Source organism: Lissotriton helveticus, chromosome 2_1, assembly GCF_964261635.1.
Source record: "Lissotriton helveticus chromosome 2_1, aLisHel1.1, whole genome shotgun sequence".
NCBI lineage: Eukaryota > Metazoa > Chordata > Amphibia > Caudata > Salamandridae > Lissotriton > Lissotriton helveticus.
In genome coordinates this window covers 229,468,413-229,494,096 of record NC_136059.1, presented here as the reverse complement: position 1 = coordinate 229,494,096, position 25,684 = coordinate 229,468,413, and positions in this window count along the sequence as shown.

Here is a 25,684-nt window from a genome sequence, read left to right as displayed (position 1 = left end):
AGCTGCCCTTCATGTGCCATACACTGCAACTTAAACCTTTTTACAGCCCTGTATTACTACAGCTACAACACTCCACTGAATGTACAACAAATATTCATAATCGCAGAAATGCGTCATTTCCACAATCTTTTATGTGTGGAACTATGAACGAATATAGAGTCAGTAATACCCCGTACCTTCCATGTTGGCCAAGTTGTGGGACTTTACAGATATAATGACACACTTTTTTTTAAGACCCGGGAGACGTCAGCACTACAAAACGGACACCCGAATCACTTGATTTCTTACGACGGGACCACGCCCATAGCTCCGGAATCATGGTTCAGAGCCTCGCGCAGCACTGGCATACATCAGGCCATCCCACTCCACTTACGGTTCTTGGAAAACTCAACAACGAAACATTGCCCAGATTTAATTGTAGCGATTTCTTAGTTCCAGGTCTAGTTGTCAGAACGGCACCCACACACACTCCCTGATGGCTGGTAAACACCCATACAACCCATCCAGAGCATCCATCACTACACACGCTACCGTATCAATTAAAAAGACGGGGCACACGTGCTCTACGCCATTTTAGAGTTGCTCCCATCCCAAGCGCTATGATGGCCCGCCCTAGTGATTCAAAAGCCTCATGTAGCCCCGAACCACCGAGAAGGGGGGGGCCACTGATGGAGCAAGGTGGCAAAACAAAATTTTGTGTACCCCTCGCAAAATCAATGTTCCATAACGATAACATTTACTAATGGTGTGCTGCGGTGAATTAGCCAACAATAGTATAAGATGCACACAAATACACACGTGGGAATACTAATTTTGCCTCATGAAGCATTATAATTAACTAATTTGTATTGTTATTGTGTTGTGAACTAATGCACAGCTTAAATATAAATAAACGCAATATGAATGTGCTTATTGTACACGTTATTGTGCTAGAAAGTCATCGGATATGTAAGTATGAAACACATTTATGTGGCTTACTTGCTAGGTAACAACTAATTGGGAAACATTAGTATGGTGAGAGGTAAACAGAAGGGATTTAGTTCCATATTTAACATGAATTTGTGTTTGTTTCTATGATAGTTCCAAAAGTGGCCTCCGAGGTCTAGTGAAAACATGGCTGCTCTGGTAAACCGCGAGCAAGTGCTGGACTGCTCATGCGCACCCAAAGTCTGCAGGCGAGAGTGAACAGCCTGTGCTCGAATGGCAAGTTCAAGGCTACTATGCCCTGGAAGTCAGGATGATTGCCAAAACATGGACAGTCGAGTGTTCTGAACGTGGGAATATAATGCGAAGTTGCAAGTCAAGGAAGTGACCAGGCCAAAGACTGTCCTAAACAATACCCCTTTATTAAAATGCTGATTCACCGTGAATATGATGTTGTAATGGTGAAGAGATGCTCACCCATCCCAAATTTTGCTTAGAGAGGGTTGCTCTTTCGATTTCCTCTCGAAGTGCTGTTGGATTTCAGATCCATTCCTGGATGTAAGGCTCTTTAATTTATTTCTTGTTTGCTTTGCAGGACTGAAGGATAAGATGAGTGCGTTAGTTATGGATGTTAGGAGAGAATGAATTTGGAACTATCTATTCTTTGCTAAACTTTTAACTGACTTCTAAATAAACAACTGTTTTCTGAGCTCTAAATAAAATGATTATTTCTGAAATAAAGTTTATGATTTTAACGAATAAAGAATTAATTAATGCCTAAATGTCAGACATATTAAAGTTTGCTTTTAATAAAATTGGGAAAATGGAATATTAAAGCTGGTCTTGTGATTTTCCTACGCCTAATTTTCTTTCTAGCTGATCCATTGCCACTATGGTGGTGTGTCTGAATAAAATTCATGTTTGATTAAATCATGGTAAATTATATAAAACTATAGGTGTAAACAGTAATTGTTTAAATAGATTTAGACACTCCCCCAAATGTTACAGCATTACTCCTTTGTGTTTCACCAAACCTTGAAGCCGAATTAAGTGAATTGAACGAATGTTCAGTGTCATGGGCCCCACTGACGTATGAATATGTGTTAGGAGGTTTCAGGGAAAAGGTGATGCCGGTTAAAATTGATTTTTGGAGTTCCACTGTATCAGTTATATCTTGGTAGCAGAGTAGTGGTTGCTAAGGAAATTAGCTAGGGCTATGTATAAAGTACTATATAGAAATTAAGGTACAAAATTGGGTTTGTCTTACGTTATATGTAGTTCTGAAAAGGCTTGCAAGTGTTGCGTGAAGCTAGTGCCTCTGTCTGCAGGCAGAGGAAGTGTGGCAAATAAAGTCGCACAGTGCATTGGTCTGTTTAAAAAAAGTAGTATCGTCGTATACTGCGGTGGTATTGTCGCATATCACTGTTTAGGGACATTAGGTGTGAAAAGATAAATGTATAGTGAGGACAGACTATAAAATCTTAGCCTTCAAGTACAGGGATCATTGCGTATCCTGATTAAAACTTACTGCTGGGAGAGTAGTAGGACTTAACCCGAGCTTGATAGAAGGGTAAAGGAGTGGCATCTACTTTACTAACGATGGAGGAATTCTGTGGTGGGTTGGAGGTAAGCGCTGCCTACTGGAGATACAGAATTCATACGTATATGAATAGGGATTTCTGTTTGAACGTGTGTAAATGAAATTGCAATACGCATTCTAGTGAAACTTTGGGATTGTCTCTAAGGAGGTGAAAAAGATCTCTGTATGGGCTTTCCTGGAAAAACGAGTTTGTTATTGCCTGATAGAAGGGTACGGTAGAGGGTAGTGCTACTTTATCGATGAGTCTAAAATTCTGTGGAGGTAAGCGTCGTCTACTCCAGTTACAGAATACTTGTGTGATTGAAAAATTCTATCACTTTATTAGCGAAACAGACAAATGGTATTGTTTTGTGTAAGTTACTAACAATTTTTTTTTAAAAATCATGTAAATACGGCTTCTTGAAAAAACCCTGTAAAGGAGGGATCAGCTAGCGCTGCAGAAGCCGGAGAGCTGGTGACGCCAAATGTGTCGCGTTGAGATTGGTCCTCGTGACTAAGACGGAGTAGAGGCTGATTGGTGCATCACGAAAAACAGCAAAAGCTATTGGTTAAACACTATAGTGACGTATCGTGTTCTAATTGGTACATTAGTGCGAACCGCGCTGTGATAGGTTGGTGTTACGGAAACAGCAATAGAATAGTATGCGATCTTTTGAAAGCAGAAAATTTGTTGAAAATGGCTTACTACTATTATGACGAAGACAAGAAGAAACCTTCATGGTTTAAAAAGTTGAAAAATATGTTTGTAAAAGACAAAGAGGTCGTTAAGAGAGAGGGATAAATACTTCCTCCGCCAAAGACGCCTGCTTCTCTGATGTTGTCAAAATATGGTTACCATACGTGTGTTTGGTTAGAGAATTGGGTATGGTATACCAAGGATGATGGTGTGTTAGCCTTTCCAGAAGGAGGATCTTTTGATATGGCAATTTTGAGAAATCTGAGAGACAGAATGATGAAGCTTGAGCCAACACCTAGACCGACTAAATTTGAGGCACCAGTTGAATGGGAAGATGAGATGCATGAATTGGAAAGTGAAAGGTTAACCAGGCATATCAGACCAAGAGGTAGAGGTCGAGATTTATGGGGAGAAACACATGAAAGTAGAATTCATAGATGGAGAAATGGTAACATGTGTGATGGCATGTATCTGGTTAGATTAGTGGATGAATATGAGGGACGGAAATGCACAGAAATAAAAAAGAACATAGAGACAGGGAACAAAAGTTATGCTCAAAGCAAACCAGAGGATGCTGTATTGGAGGAAATATTAAACAGGAGACCGGCACCATATCAACCAGGTTCTTTATGGACTACCCCGAATGCTTCAATAGCAGATGAGAGAGTTAGTGAAACTCCGCGACAACCATCACATTTCCGAGATTTCCCTGAAAGAGTAGAAACAAGATATATCCAAGTACACCAATAGGAGAAGCTAGAATTACAGGTACTCCTGTAAAAAGTAATGACTCGCATAAAACTGTGCTGAAAAGCAAAATGACGGATGACCAGATATTTCTGAATATGAACGTTCCACACGTGAGCTGCTTCAAAACCTTACTCAGAATATGGAAGCAGTAACTGTCCCAGTAACAATAGGACCTGTAATACCAGTTTCGAAAATCAAAGAATAAAAGAGCCAAGCTTAACAATTCCATTGCAACAAAGTATGCCGAAAGTAAAAGAGAATATTTATCCTGATTTGTCAGAAATAAAGCGGAATATAAATGTGAATCCACCTGAATTGACTTTTAATCAAAGTTCGTCATGCAGATACCTGACTGGAGCAGAATCTGACTCTGCAACTCCAGAGAGAAGTGTAATTTAAATAGATCAAACGCAAACACCTGTAGGACCATCAGATAAAGAATTAAGTGATTGGATTTAAACTTTAAAATTAAAAGAGCAGGAATCAAAAGTGTTGGATGGGGCAAAATTAAAAGTAGACATGGAAGAATTAATCATTGGAACTATTGGAACAGACAGACTAAAAACATATCAGGATGATGAGCTTATGTTTTTGTGTAAAAGCATAACATGGAAGGCTAAAATGGTGTACAATCAGTTGGAAGAATTGGCAATTGAATTTGGAATAGAATTTTCAAAACTTAAATCATTGCAGAAATCATATCGAGTAGATTTTGCAGAAAGAGACATTGAGAACATGAATACTGCTGGAAGGTTAGCACAAATAAAAGAGTTGATTGTGCTGTTGCGAAAATGGGGAGATGTATGTAAATTGAGGGTCAAATGGGCAAAGAAGAAAGAAGAAATTAGTGATAAATCAACATTAGCTTTTCCAATCAGGGAAAAAGAGACAGTGACAACTGGGTTTCCCATGAGAGAGATACCTGGAGGAGGATATGTACATGTTCCTTGCAGCAGACAAGATATATTATCATTTACAAATGATTTTCCTAGGCTGGGAGAGAAACCAGTGGAATGGTATCGACAGGTAGACAGATTTGTAAAAGTGTCGAAAGTTTTATGGATTGATTTGGATGGATTGTTTGACATAGCGGTGCAAGCAGACTTATGGACAGAATGCAAAATATCTTTAGATTGGCCAAGGGAGGAGTTTCCCAGAGGTAACGTAACAGGAGCTTCATCACTAGATGTAATGTGAAAGTACGAACAAGTGATAGTATGGCTGAAAAATAAAATACCTCCAAAGGAAACTGATTGGGTGAAAATAGACAGGACCACACAAGAACCAAAAGAAACTGTACACTAATTTTATGAAAGATTGTTGTTTTCAAACAGTATAGCAGTTATGAGGAGCTGAATGAAAAGGACATGAGTCACTTCATACATAGATTTGTATATGGTTTGAGACCAGAAATTTCAGACATGATTAGACACAGCATGATAGGATGGCAGTCGAGCTCAGTAGATAAAGTACTGAGACAGGCGAAATATTGCAGTGAAGAAATTGATGCAAAACAGAAAAAGTTAAAAGAGAATGCCATGTGGGCACAAGTAAAGGTAGCAGAACAACAAATAGCGCAAATAGAGAGCAAGAATGTAGGGAATCAAGGAAGGTTTAAGGGTAAACCTAAATTAGTGGGAAATATTGATGAATTGAAGAAGAAATTCCCATGTTTCGATTGCGGCAAGTTAGGGCATTGGAAGAAAGAGTGTAAATGTCCGCCAAGACTTAATGGGGAAAATACATCATTGAATCCGCAGGTGCAGTTTGAGGTAAATCAACAGCATACGCAACAACAGCAGATAGCAAATCAGCAAAGTCAGGTGCCACAACCGCCACTGCCATACAGTGTAAACCAGCAGAGGTACAGTGCAGAGACAGGATTCAGCGGAGGTGAACAGGTAAAAAGATCACAAAGAGTGAATTCGTGTCCTCAGTATTGGTTACAAGAAGAGGATGGCAGTGAGCCGGATGAAAGTTTCTGATGGTGCCTGAGAGAGGAAGAAGAGTGTGTGCTTGGTGCCACTCTTGAGGTAGATCAGACTGGTCCATTTGTGAGCAGAAAGGTGAATGATGTAGAAATACCTGGACACTGGTGCTACCCGTTCTACTATTAGATCAGTGGAAGTTCAAAATCTTCCTCTCTCGGGAGAGACAATTGCACACTCCAGATGAGGATAATTTGTATAAAATGACCATTCTCATGATTGAGGCAGAGCAAAGCAAGCTATTTCCTGTTTTGACAGAGAAAAGATTCCTGTTGAATTGAAAGAGGCAGTGAAAGAAGGAGTATGGGATTTCACTGGAAAATATATAGGATTGATGAAAGGCGTTGATCCAGTGAAAGTCACAGTAAAAGAAGGTGCAAGTTACCCAAATATACCTCAGTATAAGATGACTAAAGAAGTAATTGAACGAATAACTCCAGTGATTGACAAAGTGATTGAGCAGGGAATACTGAGAGAAATAGAAAGTAGTCCTTGTAATTCACCAATTATGGGATTGAAAAAGCCATTAGTATTGTGCAAGACCTTAGAAAGGTTAATAAAATTGTTGTCCCATGTTGTCCGATTGTTCCGAATCCGGCAGTGAGTCTGTATCAAATTCCTCATGATGCAGAATGGTACACTGTGATTGATTTGTGCAATGTGTTCTTTACTGTTCCATTGCATCCAGAAAGCCAACCAATTTTTGCATTCCGGTTCCAAAATCGTATCCTAGCATGGTGTAGAATACCACAAGGGTACACTGAGAGTCCATCGATTTTTAATCAGCTGGTAAAGAAATCATTACAAAATTTGAGCATGCCTGGAGAGTCTGTGTTAGTACAATACATTGATGATCTTTTGGTTGCATCAAAAACAAAGGATGCATGTGTAACTGACACCGTAGCATTGTTGAATCATTTGGCTGAAGAGGGAGACAAAGTGTCCCCATCAAAATTGCAGTTTTGTCAAAATGAAGTACAATATTTAGGTCACCAGATTGCTAAGGGAATCAGATAAGTCACAACAGAAAAAATCAAAATGATACAAGGAATGCAGCCACCTAAAACTCAAAGGCAGGTGAGAATGTTCTTGGGAATGGTAGGTTATTGTAGACAGTGGATTAGTGGATTTTCATTGATTGCAAAACCATTACAGAGATTGACAAAAGCAGATATCAGAGACCCCAATATCTGAGGACCACATATCTTGAGACGGATCACAGTGTAATAAAGTTTCGCTACATGTATGGTCGCTCAGGACAACTAGAAGAGCTACAGAAAATGAATCACACATCAAGATGACTTCGGTCCCAGAGTCTGGATATAAACGGTCAGGTGGACACAAAATGGAAACAGAGCGCTCACCATCCATAACGTGTCAATCAAACAAAACGCTGTGAAGCTCACTTAGGGGCCTATTATGAGTGCGTTTTTTCCACATCCTCCGGGCCGGTGGAAGCCACCGCCGGCCCGGGGGATGCGGAAAAACCGCATCGGACCCACCAAAGACCCAGCGCCACATTAGGATGGCTGGTGGGTCCTGGTTTCCGTCCGCAGCTTTTCCGCCACGGTTGGCTTACAACCGTGGCGGAAAAGCTCTAATATGGTGGTGGTGTCTTTCAGACACCGCCAGCCATATTAGGATGGGCTTTAAAAAATGCTTTTCCGCGCCGGGTTTTCCGCCGTGGAAAAGCATGTGGAACTTCACTGCGGGGGTCCGTTGCGGGCCCCCTGGGTGAAGGGAGGTTGGGGGGTGCACATGGGGGGTACCTAAGGTACCCCCCTGCATTTGTATGCAGAAATCAGCAGGCACCGCATGGTGCCTGCCGCTTTCTGCATACAAATGCAATGTATGCATTTTACCAATTGCGGCGGGTGCAGCTCGAAGCCGCACCCGCCGCAATAGTAAAAATAGAGGATGTGACCGCCAGGGTGGCGGTCACTTCCTAATGGGACAGGAGGGAACTCCGCAGGCCATGCGGAGGTTCCCTCCTCCTCTATGGTCGCGGACGGACTCAAGTCCGTCCGCGATCATAATGGACCCCTAAGTCTGGTGCTGTGCAACTATGGTGGCAATATCGTACGAGGTTTTAGTGAGTCAAATATGAATTAACCGTCTCACTAGTTGAGAGTTACCCCGGGAAGGTGTGGAAGTTTTAGGTGTGCAGAGTGTAAAATAAAAGGAGCACGTGCTGCTGTAATTGTTATGTTATGTTATGTTAAAACAGCACTTTTTGAGCGCACGGCTACCCAGAACGGGTGTCCCGGCGCTTTGGCAAAGAGGCCTGAACATAACCAAGAAGACCCAGAGGCGGAGACACTGTAGACGCGTGGATTAAGCAGAAAAAAGGACCGTCTTTAGCTCCTTCCTAAAGGCCAGAAGATTATTAGCCTTGCGGAGCGAAAGAGGGAGCTCATTCCAAAGACTGGCCGCCATGAACTGGAAAGACCGACCTCCCATCCGCACACGTTTGATCCCTGGTACCTCCACTTTAGCCAGGTCGGCAGATCTCAAATTCCTCCGGGGAACGTAAAAAGAAATACGCTTCCTGAGGTAAGCCGGGCCGGTAGAGTGGAGGGCTTTAAACGCCAATGTGAGGACTTTAAACCTAATTCTGCAAGGCACTGATACCCAATGCAGCCTGCCACGCAGCAGAGAGGCGCTAACTCTCCGTGGAAGGCAAAAAATGGCTCTGGCCGCTGAATTTTGAACCGTTTGTAATCTGGACACCAGATATTTGGGCAGTCCGGCAAAAAGTGCGTTAGCGTAATCTAAACGCGATCCCACAAGCGCTTGGACAATATTCTTACGATATTGTAAGGAAAGCAGTGGGAGAAATTTCCTCACCATCTTGAGAATGCCGAAGCATTTCCCCGCTAAACCCGTGATATGTGGACGGAAGGAAAGACTGTCGTCAAACACCACTCCTAGGTTTTTTACTTGGGAGGAGGGTTTCTCAGGTGGAAACATGTCAGGGGGCCACCATGACTTCCAGCCAGGGTCCGGGGCGCAGCCAAAAAAAAGCAACTCGGACTTGTCCGAGTTGCATTTCAGGCTCTGATGCTGAAACCATGCAAAGACTGCACTCAGACAGTCTCTGATTCTGCCGCCGTCAAAAACCTCTCCCTTCCTGCAGGTAAACAGGAGCTGGGTGTCGTCAGCGTATGAAATGACCCGGGCTCCAAATGCCTCCGCGACCTTCGCCAAAGGGGCCATATTAATGTTAAATATGGTGGGGCTCAAGATAGATCCTTGAGGCACCCCCACCTCTAGCGAAGGCATTTCCGCGGAGAACGGTGGAGCCCAGATCACCTGTCGGCGGTCGGCTAAGAAGGATTGAAACCAATCCAACACCATCCCCCGTAATCCTACCTCCTTGAGTCTTAAAAGGAGGCCAACATGAGGGACGGTGTCGAATGCCGCCAACAGGTCCAGCAAGACCAGCATAGCCTTTCCCCCAAGATCAAGCGTCTCCCTGATGGCGTCGGTCACCTCCACAAGGGCTGTCTCCGTGCTATAATTGGCACGGAAACCAGATTGGGAGTCATGCAGCAGTTTGTTATTCTCAATAAAGGTGGTAAGAGTATGCTGAACATGTTTCTCCGCCACCTTCGCCAGAGCAGGGAGGAGGGAGATTGGTCTATAGTTGGCCAGCTGTAAAGGGTCCAGCAGAGGTTTTTTAATCAGCGGGAGAATAAGAGCATGCTTCCACTCTCTAGGGACCACTCCAGAACTCAGAGACATGTTGAGCAGGGGGTTCAGCAGGTTGTTTATAGCTGGCGCCACCATGCTCAGGCATTTAGCCGGACAAGCATCCAAGGGGGATCCAGATTTCAAGCGGGAAAGCAGCTCAAGAGAGGTTTCGCAGGAGAGCGGGGGAAACGTCGATAGCGTGGGCCCGGACTCAGCTACAACAACTGGAAGGACCTTCAGATCACTTTCCAAAGCCGTAGCCGCTTTCAGAGACCCCACCCTACCGAATGAGTCCTGAATCTTTAGGATCTTATGCACAAAGAAATCAGCAAGCTGCCTGATCCACTCCTCTGTGTGCTAATGCACTAACAAAAAAACAAATGTGCACATGTGAAACAAGTGTGGAAAAGGTAACAACGCATTAATGTGTACTGTGCGAAGCTAAAGTGATACAAATGCACTGATGTTATCATAAGATGCGTATAATAAAAGCCGGAAGCCTTCCTCCCCACCGAAGATGGGAAATGTGTGGTAACTAAATCAGAGTTTGAACAGACATTATTTAAACATGTTAAAACTGGCTATCACAAAGTCCTAGACATTGGTCTTAGGCATTGATTAAATGTAATTACATGAACTTTAATCATATCCAAGTGAAACATGGTGATGCATAAATGCATAAAAGTACCCATAGTAACAGGATACTGCATCATTAAGCTAACTATACTGCCTAAGACACATATGTGCACATGCATCAATATAGGCAATTGCGATTCCTTAATTGCGATTATTAAGGAATCGCAATTGCCAATGCATGTAGGAATCGCAAACAATATTGTGATTCCTACACATTCCTTTTGTAACTTGCAAATAGTGAGTCACAATTAAGGAATGGCTTCCCATTCATTCTTATGGAGCAAGAGGCCCATAGGAATGAATGGGAGACTCTTTCACCTGTGGAGTGGTGATTCCAGCAAGGTTCCCTTGTCCTTGGTCGTAAGGGGAACGGCCCGTCCATCCTGCACAGCTAACCGCCGACCGCCGTGAGGGGAACGGCACCTCTAGCGGCCACACCAACGCAGGGACTACAATCCCCAGGTGCCCCAGCGGCCGCGGCGCACAGGTGACGACGACACCTCAGCGCCCGGTGGCGCTTGAAAGCTGAGAAGCACCGAGCGCTCATTGGGAGACTCTTTCACCTGTGGAGTGGTGATTCCAGCAAGGTTCCCTTGTCCTTGGTCGTAAGGGGTATGGCCCGTCCATCCTGCACAGCTAACCGCCGACCGCCGTGAGGGGAACGGCACCTCTAGCGGCCACACCAACGCAGGGACTACAATCCCCGGGTGCCCCGGCGGCCGTGGCGCACGGTTGACGATGACATTTCAGCGCCCGGAGGCGCTTGGAAGCTGAGAAGCGCCGAGCGCTCATTGGGAGACTCTTTCACCTGTGAAGTGGTGATTCCAGCAAGGTTCCCCTGTCCTTGGTCTTAAGGGGAACGGCCCGTCCATCCTGCACAGCTAACCGCTGACCGCCGTGAGGGGAACGGCACCTCTGGCGGCCACACCAACGCAGGGACTACAATCCCCAGGTGCCCCGGCGGCCGCGGCGCACAGGTGACGATGACATCTCACCGCCCGGAGGCGCTTGAAAGCTGAGGAAAGCCTCCCGTTTCGCGGGACGCGCGCGGGCGGAGCAGGGCTAAGCCCGGGCAAAGGGGGGCCGTCAGCGGTCGTCCTAGGCAGGACAAGGCAGGGCAGGGCCACCCCTCTAACGAGTGAAACACAGGACTATCTGTACATCTAAAGGTAGTGGTCAACTTCGGCCGGGGCAAGTGCATTGTGATACTGACTGTGGGCTATATAAGACCAGAGGGACACTACTCATAGTGAGTCAGGAGGGTCCGTGGAATACAATAGGTAAGAGAAAGGTAACCGTACTACTAGAGGTGCCTCCCCTTGTGATCTCGATAACATTAGCCACAATGGGATTAACAAGGACAGAATGCAATTCATCAGCTGGAAGTATATTCTTTGGTTTTTTGGTAAAGATTGCAGGGATCACTTTGTTCCTTTTCAATGACAGGCCTTCTACGAGGGGGTCATGAATTACCGTCTCCTCAATAGACGGGGCCCCCAATAAAATATCTTCACAATCCTCAACAATAGATTCAATGCTAGTTAAAACACAATTAGTTGCAGCATGTTGGGATTTTTTTGCCTTTTTCCCTTTTTTTGTAATTACTGAGGCTCCTCCCCCCTCCATTACCTTTCTCTTACCTATTGTATTCCACGTCCTGAACATACATACTCCTACAAGAGCCTAATAGAGAAAATTGCCTTATTCTTTACCATTGGTGATACCAAAAGGCCTAGGAAGAATATTAATACTAAAACGGGGTCACCATGGTATACGGAAGAATGCAGAAAAAAGAGAAAGGCAATATCAAATTGCATTAGAAGTAAGGACGCGTCAGCAGCTAGGGTAGCCATAAAGGAATATAACAACTGTATCAGAAGGGCAAGGAAGGATTGGGAGGAAGAGCATTGGCAGCAACTTAAGACTGCTGCCTCTCGAAGGACTCTACCCTGTTTTGGAATCTGATTAACAAACTTGATAGAAGAGGAGTAGAGCCCCTCCCTAACCACATAACCGAGAAGCAATGGTACTCCCATTTTTCTGAACTATATTGTGATGAGGACGAGACAGGGCAAATTTTGTGGCCATCAAATTATTTAACTATAGACAGGCATGTTCCTGCAGAACCCTTCGCAACTTGTGAAGTTCATGATGCCATTATAAGTATAGTCCCTTCTAAAGCAGCAGGCCCGGACGGGTTACCGGGTGACTTATTTTTATATGATCCCAAGCTATGGACTGACTTCATCGCCCTACTAATGAATTTAATACTTTGTGGACATCCTGTCCCAGATTCTTGGAAGGGTGCTGAGGTAGTAACCATCTACAAGAAAGGCAATAGGGAGGACCCTGCCAACTACAGGCCGATTAGTTTAATCAATGCTGTTCAGAAAGTAGTTGGCAGGGTCATTGTTAATAGAAGGAACTTGGCTTGAGGAAGGGAATATACTGACTCACTTTCAGGCGGGCTTCCGACAAAATGTGGGAACGATGGACCAAGTCTTCAGGTTCTGTGCTATATACTGGAAATCTGTGACCATCATGAAGGGGACCTTATATCTGGCCTTCATAGACCTGAAGAGCGCTTTCGATCTGTTTCCCCGTGATAAACTGTGGAGGGTGGTGTTGGGCATGGGGTTCCCGCAGTATCTCCAGGAGTTTATTGCTAAACTTCATCAGGACAATTACGCCAGAATTAGATGGGGGAGCCAGGGACAACTAACAGAGAGGGTGCCTGTGAACAGGGGGGTGCGCCAGGGCTGCGTGATGGCCCCAACATTGTTCTCCCTCTTTATTAATGGGGTGGTAGACCATTTGAGGGAGGACACTGCCGATGCCCCGGTCCTGGCGGGAAAAAAAAAACACCCTCCTCTTCGCAGACGACACCCTCCTGATGTCCAAAACCCTGTCTGGTCTCCAGAAACTGTTAGACAGATTTACTCTGTTTGACGACGAACGTGGACTGACAATCAATACCACTAAAACAAAGTTGATGGTAATGCCCCCATCTAAAAAAGCAAAGATAATTTACATCACTCTTATTGGGTCGCCGCTAGAGGTGGTGGAGGAATTTGACTACCTGGGAGTCAGGATCAACAGTAAAATGAAATGGGACTCCCATGTCGCCAAAATGCTCCTAAACCTCAAAAGAGTGTCTGGAGCAATTCTGAGGAACCAGCGAATGTCTGTCAGTAGGCCCATAGCCCCGGCACTAGCTGTTTACGAAGGAAAGGCATTGGCCTCTGCAGTTTACGGCTCGGAACTATGGGGCAGTGAGAATATAGTTGATTTGGTTGGAGCCGAGAACAAGGTTTTGGGGGACTTAGTTTCCCTCCCTACCTCGACTCCATTGAAGCCCCTCTTCTTTGATATGGGCAAACGCTCGGTCTCGGATATAGTTCGCCTCCGCCCTATGCTGTTCTGGGTGCGCCCGAGAAGGACACCTGAAATGGCAAAATATGCCTTGGTGTTGGACGAACTGATCTCCTTGAATAGTGCTAAGATACAGTGACTTAATAAATTGAGGCAGCTGGTTATGAATTTGGGGTTGGCTGAATTTTGGATCTCGCAGTCTCTGCCCCCCAAGGGGGCCGTTAAGAAAATCTACTGGGAGTGGGTTCATGCTGAGGAACTGAAGAGTCTAAAGGGGGGAGTCCTAACTACCAAATTTCTGGAACGCAAGCCCACGAGGAAGCTTGAACCATTCCAGGACTTTATTCAAGTTCCAAAAGATAGATCTCTTTTTTTGAAAATGAGTTATAGGACACTTCCTCTTAATAAGTTCATGGAGGGCTGGAATGGAACGCGAGCTCTACATTCAACCTGCCCAAACTGCCCATGTGTGTCTGAATCCTTACCCAACTTCCTGTTTGTCTGCAAAGCATCTCAAAGAGCTAGATCGCGATGGTTAAAACCAGTATGCAGGGAGTTGGGAGTTAGTGACTATAGGGTCGCCCTACGCATCCTCTCTTCAGACACAACATCTCTGCTTATTGTATATGGGGTTGCAAAATACTTATCAAGTGCTTGGCTGATACGTACTAAGTCGATAAACTCAAACAAAGCTGTGAATTTGCCTGTATAGAAAGTCCATATGTACATCATTATCTTGCACTTTATTTCCTGTTATCAGGGTTTTTAAAAAAAATTGTATATAGATCTTTTTAACGTCTTTTATTGTCCTTATATTTGTGAATTGGACATACCATTTTATGCGTGTTTTTATGTCTAGAATGTATGTACTTTTATGATATGTAATATATCGAATAAAGTAATCCAACAAGAATGGGAATTGCATGTGCATAGGTATTCGCAAATTGTGCATGCAAATTCAAGGGTGCAAGGGTACCAAAATGACACCCTGTTGCAGCCCTGAAATTTCCATTTTACCACATGTTGCGCACACACATGCCCTAATGCCATGTGTGTGTGTAACATGAAACTTTGAAAAATGCACGTGGGTGCATTTTTGCTAAGTTTTCGCAAATTACCATCAACATCAAATTGACAGTAATTTGCGATTGCTATTTGCGAAATCGCAATTTATGTTGTTGTTAATGCACTGCATTTAAGGAATGACAATGTGTGATTCCTTAAATGCAATCGCAATTTAAGTAATCACAAATTTGGCGATTACTTAAATTGCGAATTTAGCATTTGGGATGATGTATCTCAAATGCAAAAATACTTGTCGCAAAAGGGCAGATTCTACGAATCTGCCCCTTTGCGACAAGTATTTTCATTGATGCATGTGGCCCATAATCTTCACTCATGTAACCCTCTGAACAGGATAAAGGATTGGGAAAAACAATGTGATTATGGAAAAGTACAATTGCCAGATATAAAGATGGGTTCTCCAGAAAAGGTGTAGACATCAACAGCTCATTTTAAGAAATTGTAAAGAGGCTCACTCATGTTAAGGCCCCATGGTGTCTTGGTGTTAAGGTCTAATATATATCGTGACTCCAATTGTCTAAGAAGTTTCTCACGATTACATCCTCTTCTTGATACTGGCACATTTTCGAAAACAAATATATATATTGCTTGCATTATTCTAACATTTCACCGATCTGTTGTAATGTAACAGGTTTTTTTCTCTTTTTGGCTTTGTAAAGATATTGCGTTTTGGGCCATCTTCATTAATTTATGGGTTCAACATCATGAAAAGTAATGGAAATCCTTTGTATGATGATTCTACACTTTTTTCCTCTCTTATTTTGTATTAAATTGCATCATTTTGTCAACTAATACAACCCAGTTACACGTTTTTCACAAGGTAAACCTTAAATGCGACACAGTCTAAACGTTGACTGTTATTGACTGCGCAAAAATAACAAAACCAGTTTATCACATTCTGAAGGTATGGATGATTTTGTACAATACATTTAGAGGCATATTTATGATAACTGACACAACGCTGTGTTAACGCTTCATCAGAAAAACTTGTGCTGTGTTGTGTCACTTCCTTGCACAACCGTTGCGCTGTACTTATGGTATAGCACACCATGTTGCAAGTACCAAAGACGCGCCAACAATTCCGACACATAGATCAGAAGAGTGACACAAAGTGTTATAACACAACTGCTCCCTATGTGACGCAAAGCTGATTTGCATGTCGTAAAGCACATTTGCGTGCCACAAATCAGCTTTGCGTCATGCAACAGATTGCTACATGGCGGAAGCTTAAAAATAATATGAATTTGTATCTACAGCACTCCTGGACACCAAAATAACTGGAGAAGAACACCAGTCCCAACCAAGATGACCACACAGCCGCCCAGGGGCAGATGAAGACCAATTTCAGTGAGTGGGAGAACCAAATATTAATAATGACAAAGAATGAACGCCTTATCTTTGTTGCCTCTAAATTGCCAGTAGGAAAGAATGAAGCCATTTGTCAAACCATAGTGGATAATACTAACAGTGTAGGACAAACAAAAAAGGACATTGCTGGAGTGCAAGAACAGGTGGCATGACTACAAGATCAGGAGAAAAGAGAAACTGGCTAGGAACCTTATGGCCCCCATGAGGACCAGATTTGCAGGAAGAGTTGGACCCAATGGAAAACCAGGTTTCGTCACTCATCCTAACAGAGTTGGTGACAGGAGTTGCCAGACAGGACAGTGCTGTGGTCAAGCGCCAGGAAGAACTACAGGGTAAGTGAAAACAAGGGACCATACTTTTACAACTATAATTGCAGAGCAGCATAGCAAGACACTTTGCTACAATGCGCTTCACTGTGTGCAAGTGAAAAGGCAGGAATGTCTCACATATTAACATATTCACTCCTCCATCACATAACTGTGATTTAATTGCTCAGTCACATTCATTTCTGTTCAGTCCTTCCATGTTTCTCTGGTCTATGTGTGATGTGTTGCCCCAGTCCAGGATCTCATCTGAATCCTGTAACCTTTAGTGTAATTAACAACATGATTGACCAGGACTATAACTTCTGCAATACATAGGAAAAAAACATAGACTGGAGCAGCACATCATGCATAGACCTTGGAGGTATATCAGTGCCAATGCAGGCCCCCTTACACCATGAAGCAAGGGGCTAGGCAGGCAAAAATGTAATGTAATGTTAAGTAATGTGGTTTGCCAGAAGATTACATTCTTACCCAAGAGTGTATCCGGGTGCTGAGTATGTGCAGGCTCTCCAAGGAGCATCACATGAAGAGCCAGGTGTACCTCCTCTTTTGATCAAATCGATATTTGGTGCAGCGGGTGAATGAAAGTGATGCACAGCAGAAGTCCATGATTTTTGTTGGAAGCATAGATGGTGTGTGAGCTAGGTGGGCCTCTGGTATTGTAGTACCTTGTAGGTGTGGCTAAGCATATTGGACTGGCAGTGTATCTGAATGGGGAGACGTTGTATCTTAAGGAGGGGATGTGTGATGAATGTGCTGCAAGGTGGGCTGAGTAATAGTCTAGCACTGCTGTGTTTAGTAGTTTTCCACTTGTATAGTAGCTGTGCAGAGATGCCATGGTAGAGGGCATTGGTGTACTACAGTCTACATGTGATGAAGTCTCACAGGTGTCAGGAGGGAGCCAAAAGAAGAAAAGTCTGACTATGCAAAATTTGGGAAAGCAGGTTGAGGTGAAATAGGGAATTGGGAAGTCTCAGTGTGGGGTAGCTGTCCAGGTTGAGAGGCAGGTTTCTGGGAAGGTTGGAGGGTGAGGTGTTTGAGCCCAGTCGTGTGGGCAACCAGGGTAGGTCATTATTGCTGAATATTCTCACTACTATCTTGTGAGGTTCAGGACAAGCCATTACTCTCACATACAGGTAGGCATGTTGGTCAATGGCATAATGTAACAAATGGGGGTGGTGTTGGTGTCTTCCGAGAATCAATGTATGATCTGGACATCATCAGTGTGTGAGATGAAGTAGGGTACCTGGGTCTGTATGATGATTACCAGAGGACTCATGTATAAGTGAGTGGGGGCTGAGTGAAGACATTTGAGGAACTCTGTAGTGTACCATCTTGGCTTCAGAGGAAATGAAGGGAGCTTGAGCTGTTGCACATTTCGAAGTGTAACTGTGGCTATCCCCTTCAGGGATGCATCTGAGAGTCTGCTGTCTGCTCATGTGAGGTCTGGAGTGGTGTGGCTCACTGGTTAGAGGAGGCAGACCCGTAAGCAGAAAACGGCCCGGGACCAGGGTTCAATTCCTGACGCGGCAGGGTCGTGGACCAGGGTCAAAACGGACTCGATAATTCTCGCCTCGGTGCCTACTCTAACCAAGGAACACACTCAGCAACTCTGGGCATTAAGCTTGCCTCATCTCTACAACGGCCCCCGCAGACGCCGGGGATGCCTGGTTTCATCCTGGAAGTACCCAGAAAGGGACCATCTCACAGGGAAAACCAGGACGGGTTCCCCAGTGGTCTTCAGCGCCTAGATACTCCTTGGAGTCATAGTGCGCTTTACAAGTACACCCACATTTACATTTACATGCCCTTACCCATTCCTGCAGTGTAGCAAAGTTGCTTGCTTTGTAGAGTTGTGTGGATGTGTTTCAAATATGACCCCCCTACACCATAATATTGCACTAATTGCATGCAAGACAGTACAGCAAGCCAGACTGGTGTGCTGTTCCGAGTGAAAGGCACAGCGCAGGATTACATATAATACATAGCATAACAACATAACAACATTACTAGGTTAGTGCTGGGGCACTAACTGAATGCTAGAGGGGATTCTGCCACCCTGGTGACATGGTGCAATGTTCTCAGCAGTGGTGTCAAGAAGCTAATGTCACATCAGTGTAGGCACAAACCAGAAAAGCAACATATTTTGTGAAATGGGGCCCTTACCTGCACTCACTCTTCCAGGCAGTGCAGGCCAGCAAGCTGCCTAACTGTGTTACGTTGTGTGTCAATACTCAAATAGGCCCCCTTGTTTATACAGAGGTTGTGTGAACAATGTAAAGGTATCGCCATGCGAAAAGTAACAACAATGTAACATGTCCTCATTTACTTGTAGTAAGATATGTTTCATGTGTCCGTGTGTACTTGAAAGTGAATAAAAAAATCATTCATTATTAACATATTTCTTTCTCTTTCCAGAGGGACAAACAATTACTCCTGTAGAGCAGCCTGTCCTTGGTGACCACCTTGTTGGTGTTGATTTCCTACCCTCATGGAATACACCTTCCAACACCTCCTGGACTCTTTTGAATCTTCCTGTCCGGTTGTGGCAAGGGACGACTCCATTCAAGTGTCTCCAGAAGAACTGTCCTCCACAAGACATGCTGCATCCTGCTGTACAATCCCATGAATAGGAGGACCATTACGTTGACTTTCAATGATGAGTGGTAGAAGTCCCAGGAAATAAAGGTGGATAAGTTGTGGGCGGCAATGGAGACCACAGTGGGTACCCTACTGCTACAATGGTAGGTGTCTGAGCCCTAATAGGGGTATAACAAAGTCTATTACAGACACCTACTCTTGGCTCCATAGGATTGATGACTCCCTAGCTGACATCGCTTGTTTCATGATGCAGAGTGCAGAACAACAGCCTTCTACTTCTGACACCAGTGTAGTCCATTAGGCTGGGTGGCATCTGTGTCCTGGCACTGGTTACATCTCAATTAGGCTAGAAACTGAAGAACACATTTTTATTGAGCAAAGAGCCAGGTTTTTAAGCCTTTCCTAAAAGTTAAAAGGTCTGTGGCATTTCTCAGGTGAAACGGCAAGTCGTTCCATGTTTTGGCCGCACAATGAGCAAAACTTCCACCACCCCACCGAGCTTTTTTGTGTGTGGCACTGAGACCAACTTGGCACCCAGTGAGCGAAGTATGGTTTTCGGTATGTACCAATGAAATTGCCATTTTAACTAGTCTGGTCCTGTACCTTGAAATGCTTTAAAAAAAACAGATTCAGAAAAGGGGGTGGTGATGAACAGAGTGCCTGAATTAAGCAGACCACTCTTACCCAGTCCAAAGATCAGGGCTTGATCCATCACCGTTTTTTAGCTCACTGCACCATCCCAGCTCAGAACTTGGCTATATGCAAATTAGTCTGTTCCTGTCCCAGTGCATGATGGGAACAGGGCAAACCAAACTACCAAGCCAATTCTTATACTGGGAAGGAAACAAGCTTCCGGGACCGGTTTCTGCCATTTCAGGCGTCGTCGGCCCGGCTTGCTTGAATCCTGATGGTGCAATGAGCAAGGGACTCACATCTGAGTATACCCTTTCACGCTTATGGTGGACAAAATGATTCAGAAAAGGGGGTGGTGATGAACAGAGTGCCTGAATTAAGCAGACAACTCTTACCCAGTCCAAAGATCAGGGCTTGATCCATCACCGTTTTTTAGCTCACTGCACCATCCCAGCTCAGAACTTGGCTATATGCAAATTAGTCTGTTCCTGTCCCAGTGCATGATGGGAACAGGGCAAACCAAACTACCAAGCCAATTCTTATACTGGGAAGGAAACAAGCTTCCGGGGACCAGTTTCTGCCATTTCAGGCGTCGTCGGCCCGGCTTGCTTGAATCCTGATGGTGCAATGAGCAAGGGACTCACATCTGAGTATACCCTTCCACGCTTATGGTGGACAAAATGATTCAGAAAAGGGGGTGGTGATGAACAGAGAGGATGGGGCAGTGATCTAAATAACGGTGATGGATCAAGCCCTGATCTTTGGACTGGGTAAGAGTGGTCTGCTTAATTCAGACACTCTGTTCATCACCACCCCCTTTTCTGAATCGTTTTTGGCCACTATAGGTGTGGCAGGGTATACTCAGACATGAGTCCCTTGCTCACTGCTCCATCAGGATTCAAGCAAGCCGGGCCGACGAGGCTGAAATGCCAGAAACCGGTCCCCGGTAGCTTGTCCCCTTTCTGGTGAAGAATTGGCTTGGTAGTTTGGTCTGCCCTGTTCCCATGATGCACTGGGCCAGGGACAGACTAATTTGCATATAGCCAGGTTCTGAGCTGGGATGGGGCAGTGAGCTAAATAACGGTGATGGATCAAGCCCTGATCTTTGGACTGGGTAAGAGTGGTCTGCTTAATTCAGACACTCTGTTCATCACCACCCCCGTTTCTGAATCGTTAAAAAAAAACAGAGGCATTAAAACAAAACTTGGTTCCTTACTGGGAGCCAGTGCAGTTTTTTATTTCCTTGGATATAGGAAAAAACCTGGATGTGCCAGTAAGCAGTCTGACAGCTGCATTCTGCAGCAGTTGAAGTTTGTTCAAGTACGTTTGTTGAACATTTAAACACAGCCTGTTGCAGTTGTCCAACCTTGACATTACAAGAGCAGTGACTACTGTTTGCCAGCTACCCTGGAGCAGGAGCGGCAGTATTTTCCTGAGTGTTCTAATCACATAAGTTGTTTTTGATGCCACTGAGTTTACTTGGTGACCAAAGGTAAGACTCTCATCCACTATTACTCCCAAGTTTTTAACCTTTTTTGAGGGCATAGGGAAAGAGCCCATCAAGTTCAACCACCAGTTTGGCGTCCAGAAGTAAGTATCATTGCCAAACAGTATGACCTCAGTTTTACCAGTATTGAGTTTTAGGTTGTTCTCTGCTATCCAACTCCCAACAGAAATCATACAGTCTTGAAAGTGTTTGTCCATTCCCGCCTCCTTGCCGGGTAGCAGAGACACCACAATTTGTTCTCCCAGTGCACCAATTTGTCCTCTGCCGGATAGAAAAGACCTTAAAAGATCCCAGGCTTTCCCCTGGATCCCACATGCCTTTAGGCAGTCCATCAAGATGTTATAATGGGCCTTATCGAAGGCAGCGGACAGATTCAATAAAATCAGAGCTGCCCTGTCACCCCGATCAATGGCTTCCCTGATCTCCTCTGTGGCCTTAATGAGAGTGAACTCAGTACTATGTCCTTCTCTAAAGCCATACTGGGAGGGATCCAAAGCTTGTGTCTCAGCAAGGAAGGTACTTAATTGTGTATTCATGATTTTTTCTATCAATGTTGCTGGGAGCGGGAGTCTGGAAATAGGGTGAAAGTTATTTGGATCCTTAGGATCCAAACTGTTTTTTTTAGAAGGGGCAGAATAGAGGCCAATTTTCAGCATATAGGAAACTGCCCTGTTACAAACCTGTCATTAAAGATTGATGATAGTGATGACACAATCGGAACCGGGGCCAATTTGGCCACTGCGAACGGACATAGGTCGACCCTGAATTTGCTGAAATACTCCTCACCTCCACATGTTGTATGCCATGTCTCCCAAATGGACTCTGTCAGATCATCATTAACTTCCTAAAAATGTTGTTGCTGTCCAAAAAATCTACACTTAGACTCACAGTAAATAATGTGAGGGACCTTCAATCTTGAGTATAGTTTACTCATAAATGGCAATTTTTGGAAATCCATTATGAGTATGTATTTTTTGGCTGAGAGGACTACATATAGCCTGGTGTAAGTGTAACCTACTTCCATTTCATGAAGACTGAGCTAAATTAATTTACACATGCTTTCTTTGGATGTACATCTACACCAAGTATAATCACTGAATTGGTAACATGTGCAAAGTGTTGTCTCCCAATAGAATGTCAGAGTTTAACAACAATCTGCAGTCTCTTGACTCACACACAGTGATAATATGCTTCTAATCACACAAATACGTACCACCTATAAATGGGGTGTTTGAGGCATATGAGGCTATAATACTGTTCCAATAATCGGCTCCAAGTCCCCTGGCCTTGACCGGCACCTTTTAGAAAGCCTTCTAGGACCAACTGTCTCCAAATCTCTTAGCAATGTATAACAAGGCCCTCACTACGGGTTCACTGCCACCCACTCTGCGGGAAGCTGTTCTTACGTTATTAGTAATGTCAGGCAAAGACCCCACCCTCTGTGCTTCATACCGACCTCTTTCACTTCTTAACCTGGAAAATAAAATATTGGCCAAAGTTCTAGCGACCAGACTGGTCCTGCTTATGGAAGAACTGATATCACTAATACAGTCTGGGTTTGTTCCTCACAGATTAAACTCATTTACCTCTGCACAATATGTGTGGTCCTCTATGGGATGTCCCTGACAGTCCCTGCAGTAGTGGCTCTTCTAGGTGCCAAGAAGGGTTTTGATTCCTTTTTATGGTCCTTCTTGATGGCGGTCCTGAGTAAACTCATGGTCCTTCCTCCCTGCATACCCACGATTCAATTGCAATACTAAGCACCACTGCCCTGTGAGCGGGTTAAAGGCTCACGGTCTGAATTGTTTCTCATTGCCTGGGGCACTAGGGAGGGCTGTCCTCTCTCTCCCCTACTTTTCATTATAGCAATGGACCCACTGGACCGTCACATGGAGGCTAGTGCGCTCCAACTTAAACGATGGACAATGCTTTCCCTATACGCTGATGACATCCTCCTTTTCATCAGACATCGCACTGACAATCTCACCCCCTTAGTGGAGGAAATGATGCATTTTGGAAAGTACTTGGGGCTGCAGATCAACTGGGCCAATTCTGAGCTCTTTCCCTTCAAGAGTATTTTTTACCCTTTTCTTAACCTCCCAATGCCACTTCCAAATTCTTTCTGTCAAACTCTGCCTAGCCATCTCATCCGGGAGGACTGCCACCCACAAGTGCGATGCGACACCCTGACATTGCCATTTGAACATGGGGGACTGGGAGTACCTGATCTACAACTATACAATCTAGCAGCCCAATGGCAATATGCACAGCTGGTACCATCCAGGTGCACCCATCCCTTATTTGTGGACGGGAAAGGACCAGCTGCAATACTTCTCACATTCGGCTGCCCTGCCCAAAGGCATCCCCCTTGGTGCTACCAACATTTTGACAATATCAACCACATGCTACGTGTGGCTTACACTGAGCCGTAAGCTGGGAACTGGTTTCTTCACTCCCGGGCATTGCACCTCAAGAATAATCTATGGCTTCCCTTTATGCTCAAACTACTTGTACAAAGCACACTGCAATACTAAAACATCCACATTATGGGTGACCTGTTTCCTAACGGCCATGCTCTGCAAAGCTCAGACGATCCCAGATTCCAAAATGTGACACCTGTGCATTGCTTCATATTTCAGCGCCTGTATTTGATATTACGCTGCAGTATCCCTGGCTACCCACTCGCCCTGGAAGACGTCCCCCCCACCCCCTTGAATCTGGTAATATCGCACCCAGATGGTGGCCACTTGATATCCGAACTATACCCACCAAATGCCTTGTACTGAATCCAGATACTACAGTCAGGATGAAACAGGACTGGTGACTGGGAGAGGGAACTGGGCATATTGATAGCAGACAAAATGTGGTCCTACTGTTGCATTCAAACCCAGAATATATCCCTTCATCATAGACATACACTTTTGCTTGTTACATTTATTCATAGGACATATCTTATGCCTATAGAAATTGCTAGATAAACATAACTAGCCCTGACCACTGCCCCAAACGCTGGCCCCCTGAGGCCGACTTCGCACATCTTATATGGACATGCCCTATCATTTCTGCCGACTAGTCCGCTGTATACTCACATATTACAGCGAGGTTGGGGATTGGTCTGCAACCCAACCCCACGATGACGCTTCTTGGATACACAGCTGACATCAGGGCCGGTCCTAGGCATGGGCGGTATGGGCAGCTGCCCAGGGCCTCGCGCTCAGGGGGCCCCGCCACCGGCGCCTCAGTAGTAGACCACAGAGCAAGGGGCACGATATGAAATGCAGGAAAAGCGCTGCGCGCACTCGCGCAGACAGTAAGGCACTTAGAGGGGCCTCACATCTTCCCTTTCTCCCGGGGCCTCAGAAGGCCTAGGACCGGCTCTGCCTGACATAGCCAGATCATCACATAGACTCGCCTCCATCTCTCTTTGTCTTGCTAAGTGCAAAATTGCGGTACATTAGGGAAATGCAATACGTCCCACATACACTGCTTGGCTCAAACAATTGTTTAACTGTGACAGATTGAACACAGACTACACTGCTCTTCAACCACAGACGGCGTGGCCCATTGATATACGGCATCCTAAATTGTGACTATCTTCAAACGTTGGACTAACAGATATCAGTGTAACCTCCCTCCCCTGTGCATCCCCTCAACACCACATTGCATCACACCGCCTAAATGTTCCTTTCGCTACTCTAAATTCTTAAGCTTGAACTAGCCTCATTATGATGTATTATCCTACATGTTTACTCATTGTGAAGTTTCAACATCATGTGTTTTAGAAAGATGTAATCTCTGCAATTCAAGTTTTGATAAACAATGTATGGTACTTATTGGCACATGTGTATATTGTGTTTATAAAATCGATAAAAATATGTTTTAAAAAAACGACACTAAACCTATACCAAACCCTAACTAACACTATGCTTACTAACTATAACTAATCCTACTGCAAATTAAACTGGGAAAGTCAATAGGAGGAGGAAGAGAATCTCAGATTTGCCCAACAATCTGCTCCACAGCCTCCTGCATAGTCAGTAATATTTCTCGTATGCTGGCCTGCTCCCTCTCAATGCCTTCTGTCCTGTGCCTCCTCATTTGTTTCACCATCTGAAAATTATATGAGGATGTCATTGTTCCTGCGTGGCTGGGCAACCTTCCCTGGGGCTGCACAGTAGATTTTCCCACTGTGGCCTGGGTTGTGGTATGTGGCATGGTAGGCACAGGTGAGGGATGTGCTGTTGTCTGGGTTCTTGTATGTGCTTGCTGTCTGGCACCCTCTGATCGTGTTGGGCTGCTGTTGGCGTGGTTTGGGAACTGATCCCACTCCTCAAGGCCCCATTGGCCTTTGCTTGGTTGCATTTGACAGCCAACCTCCTGCAGGCCTTTGCAATCTTGAAATGAAATGACACCGATTTATAAAGTGCACAACTACCAAAAGGCATCAAGGCACTAAAGAGAGAGGAGAGCTTCAAAGAGAAAGACCAAGGAAGGAGCTATCATCCCTGGGAAACTACTGGACAGGAA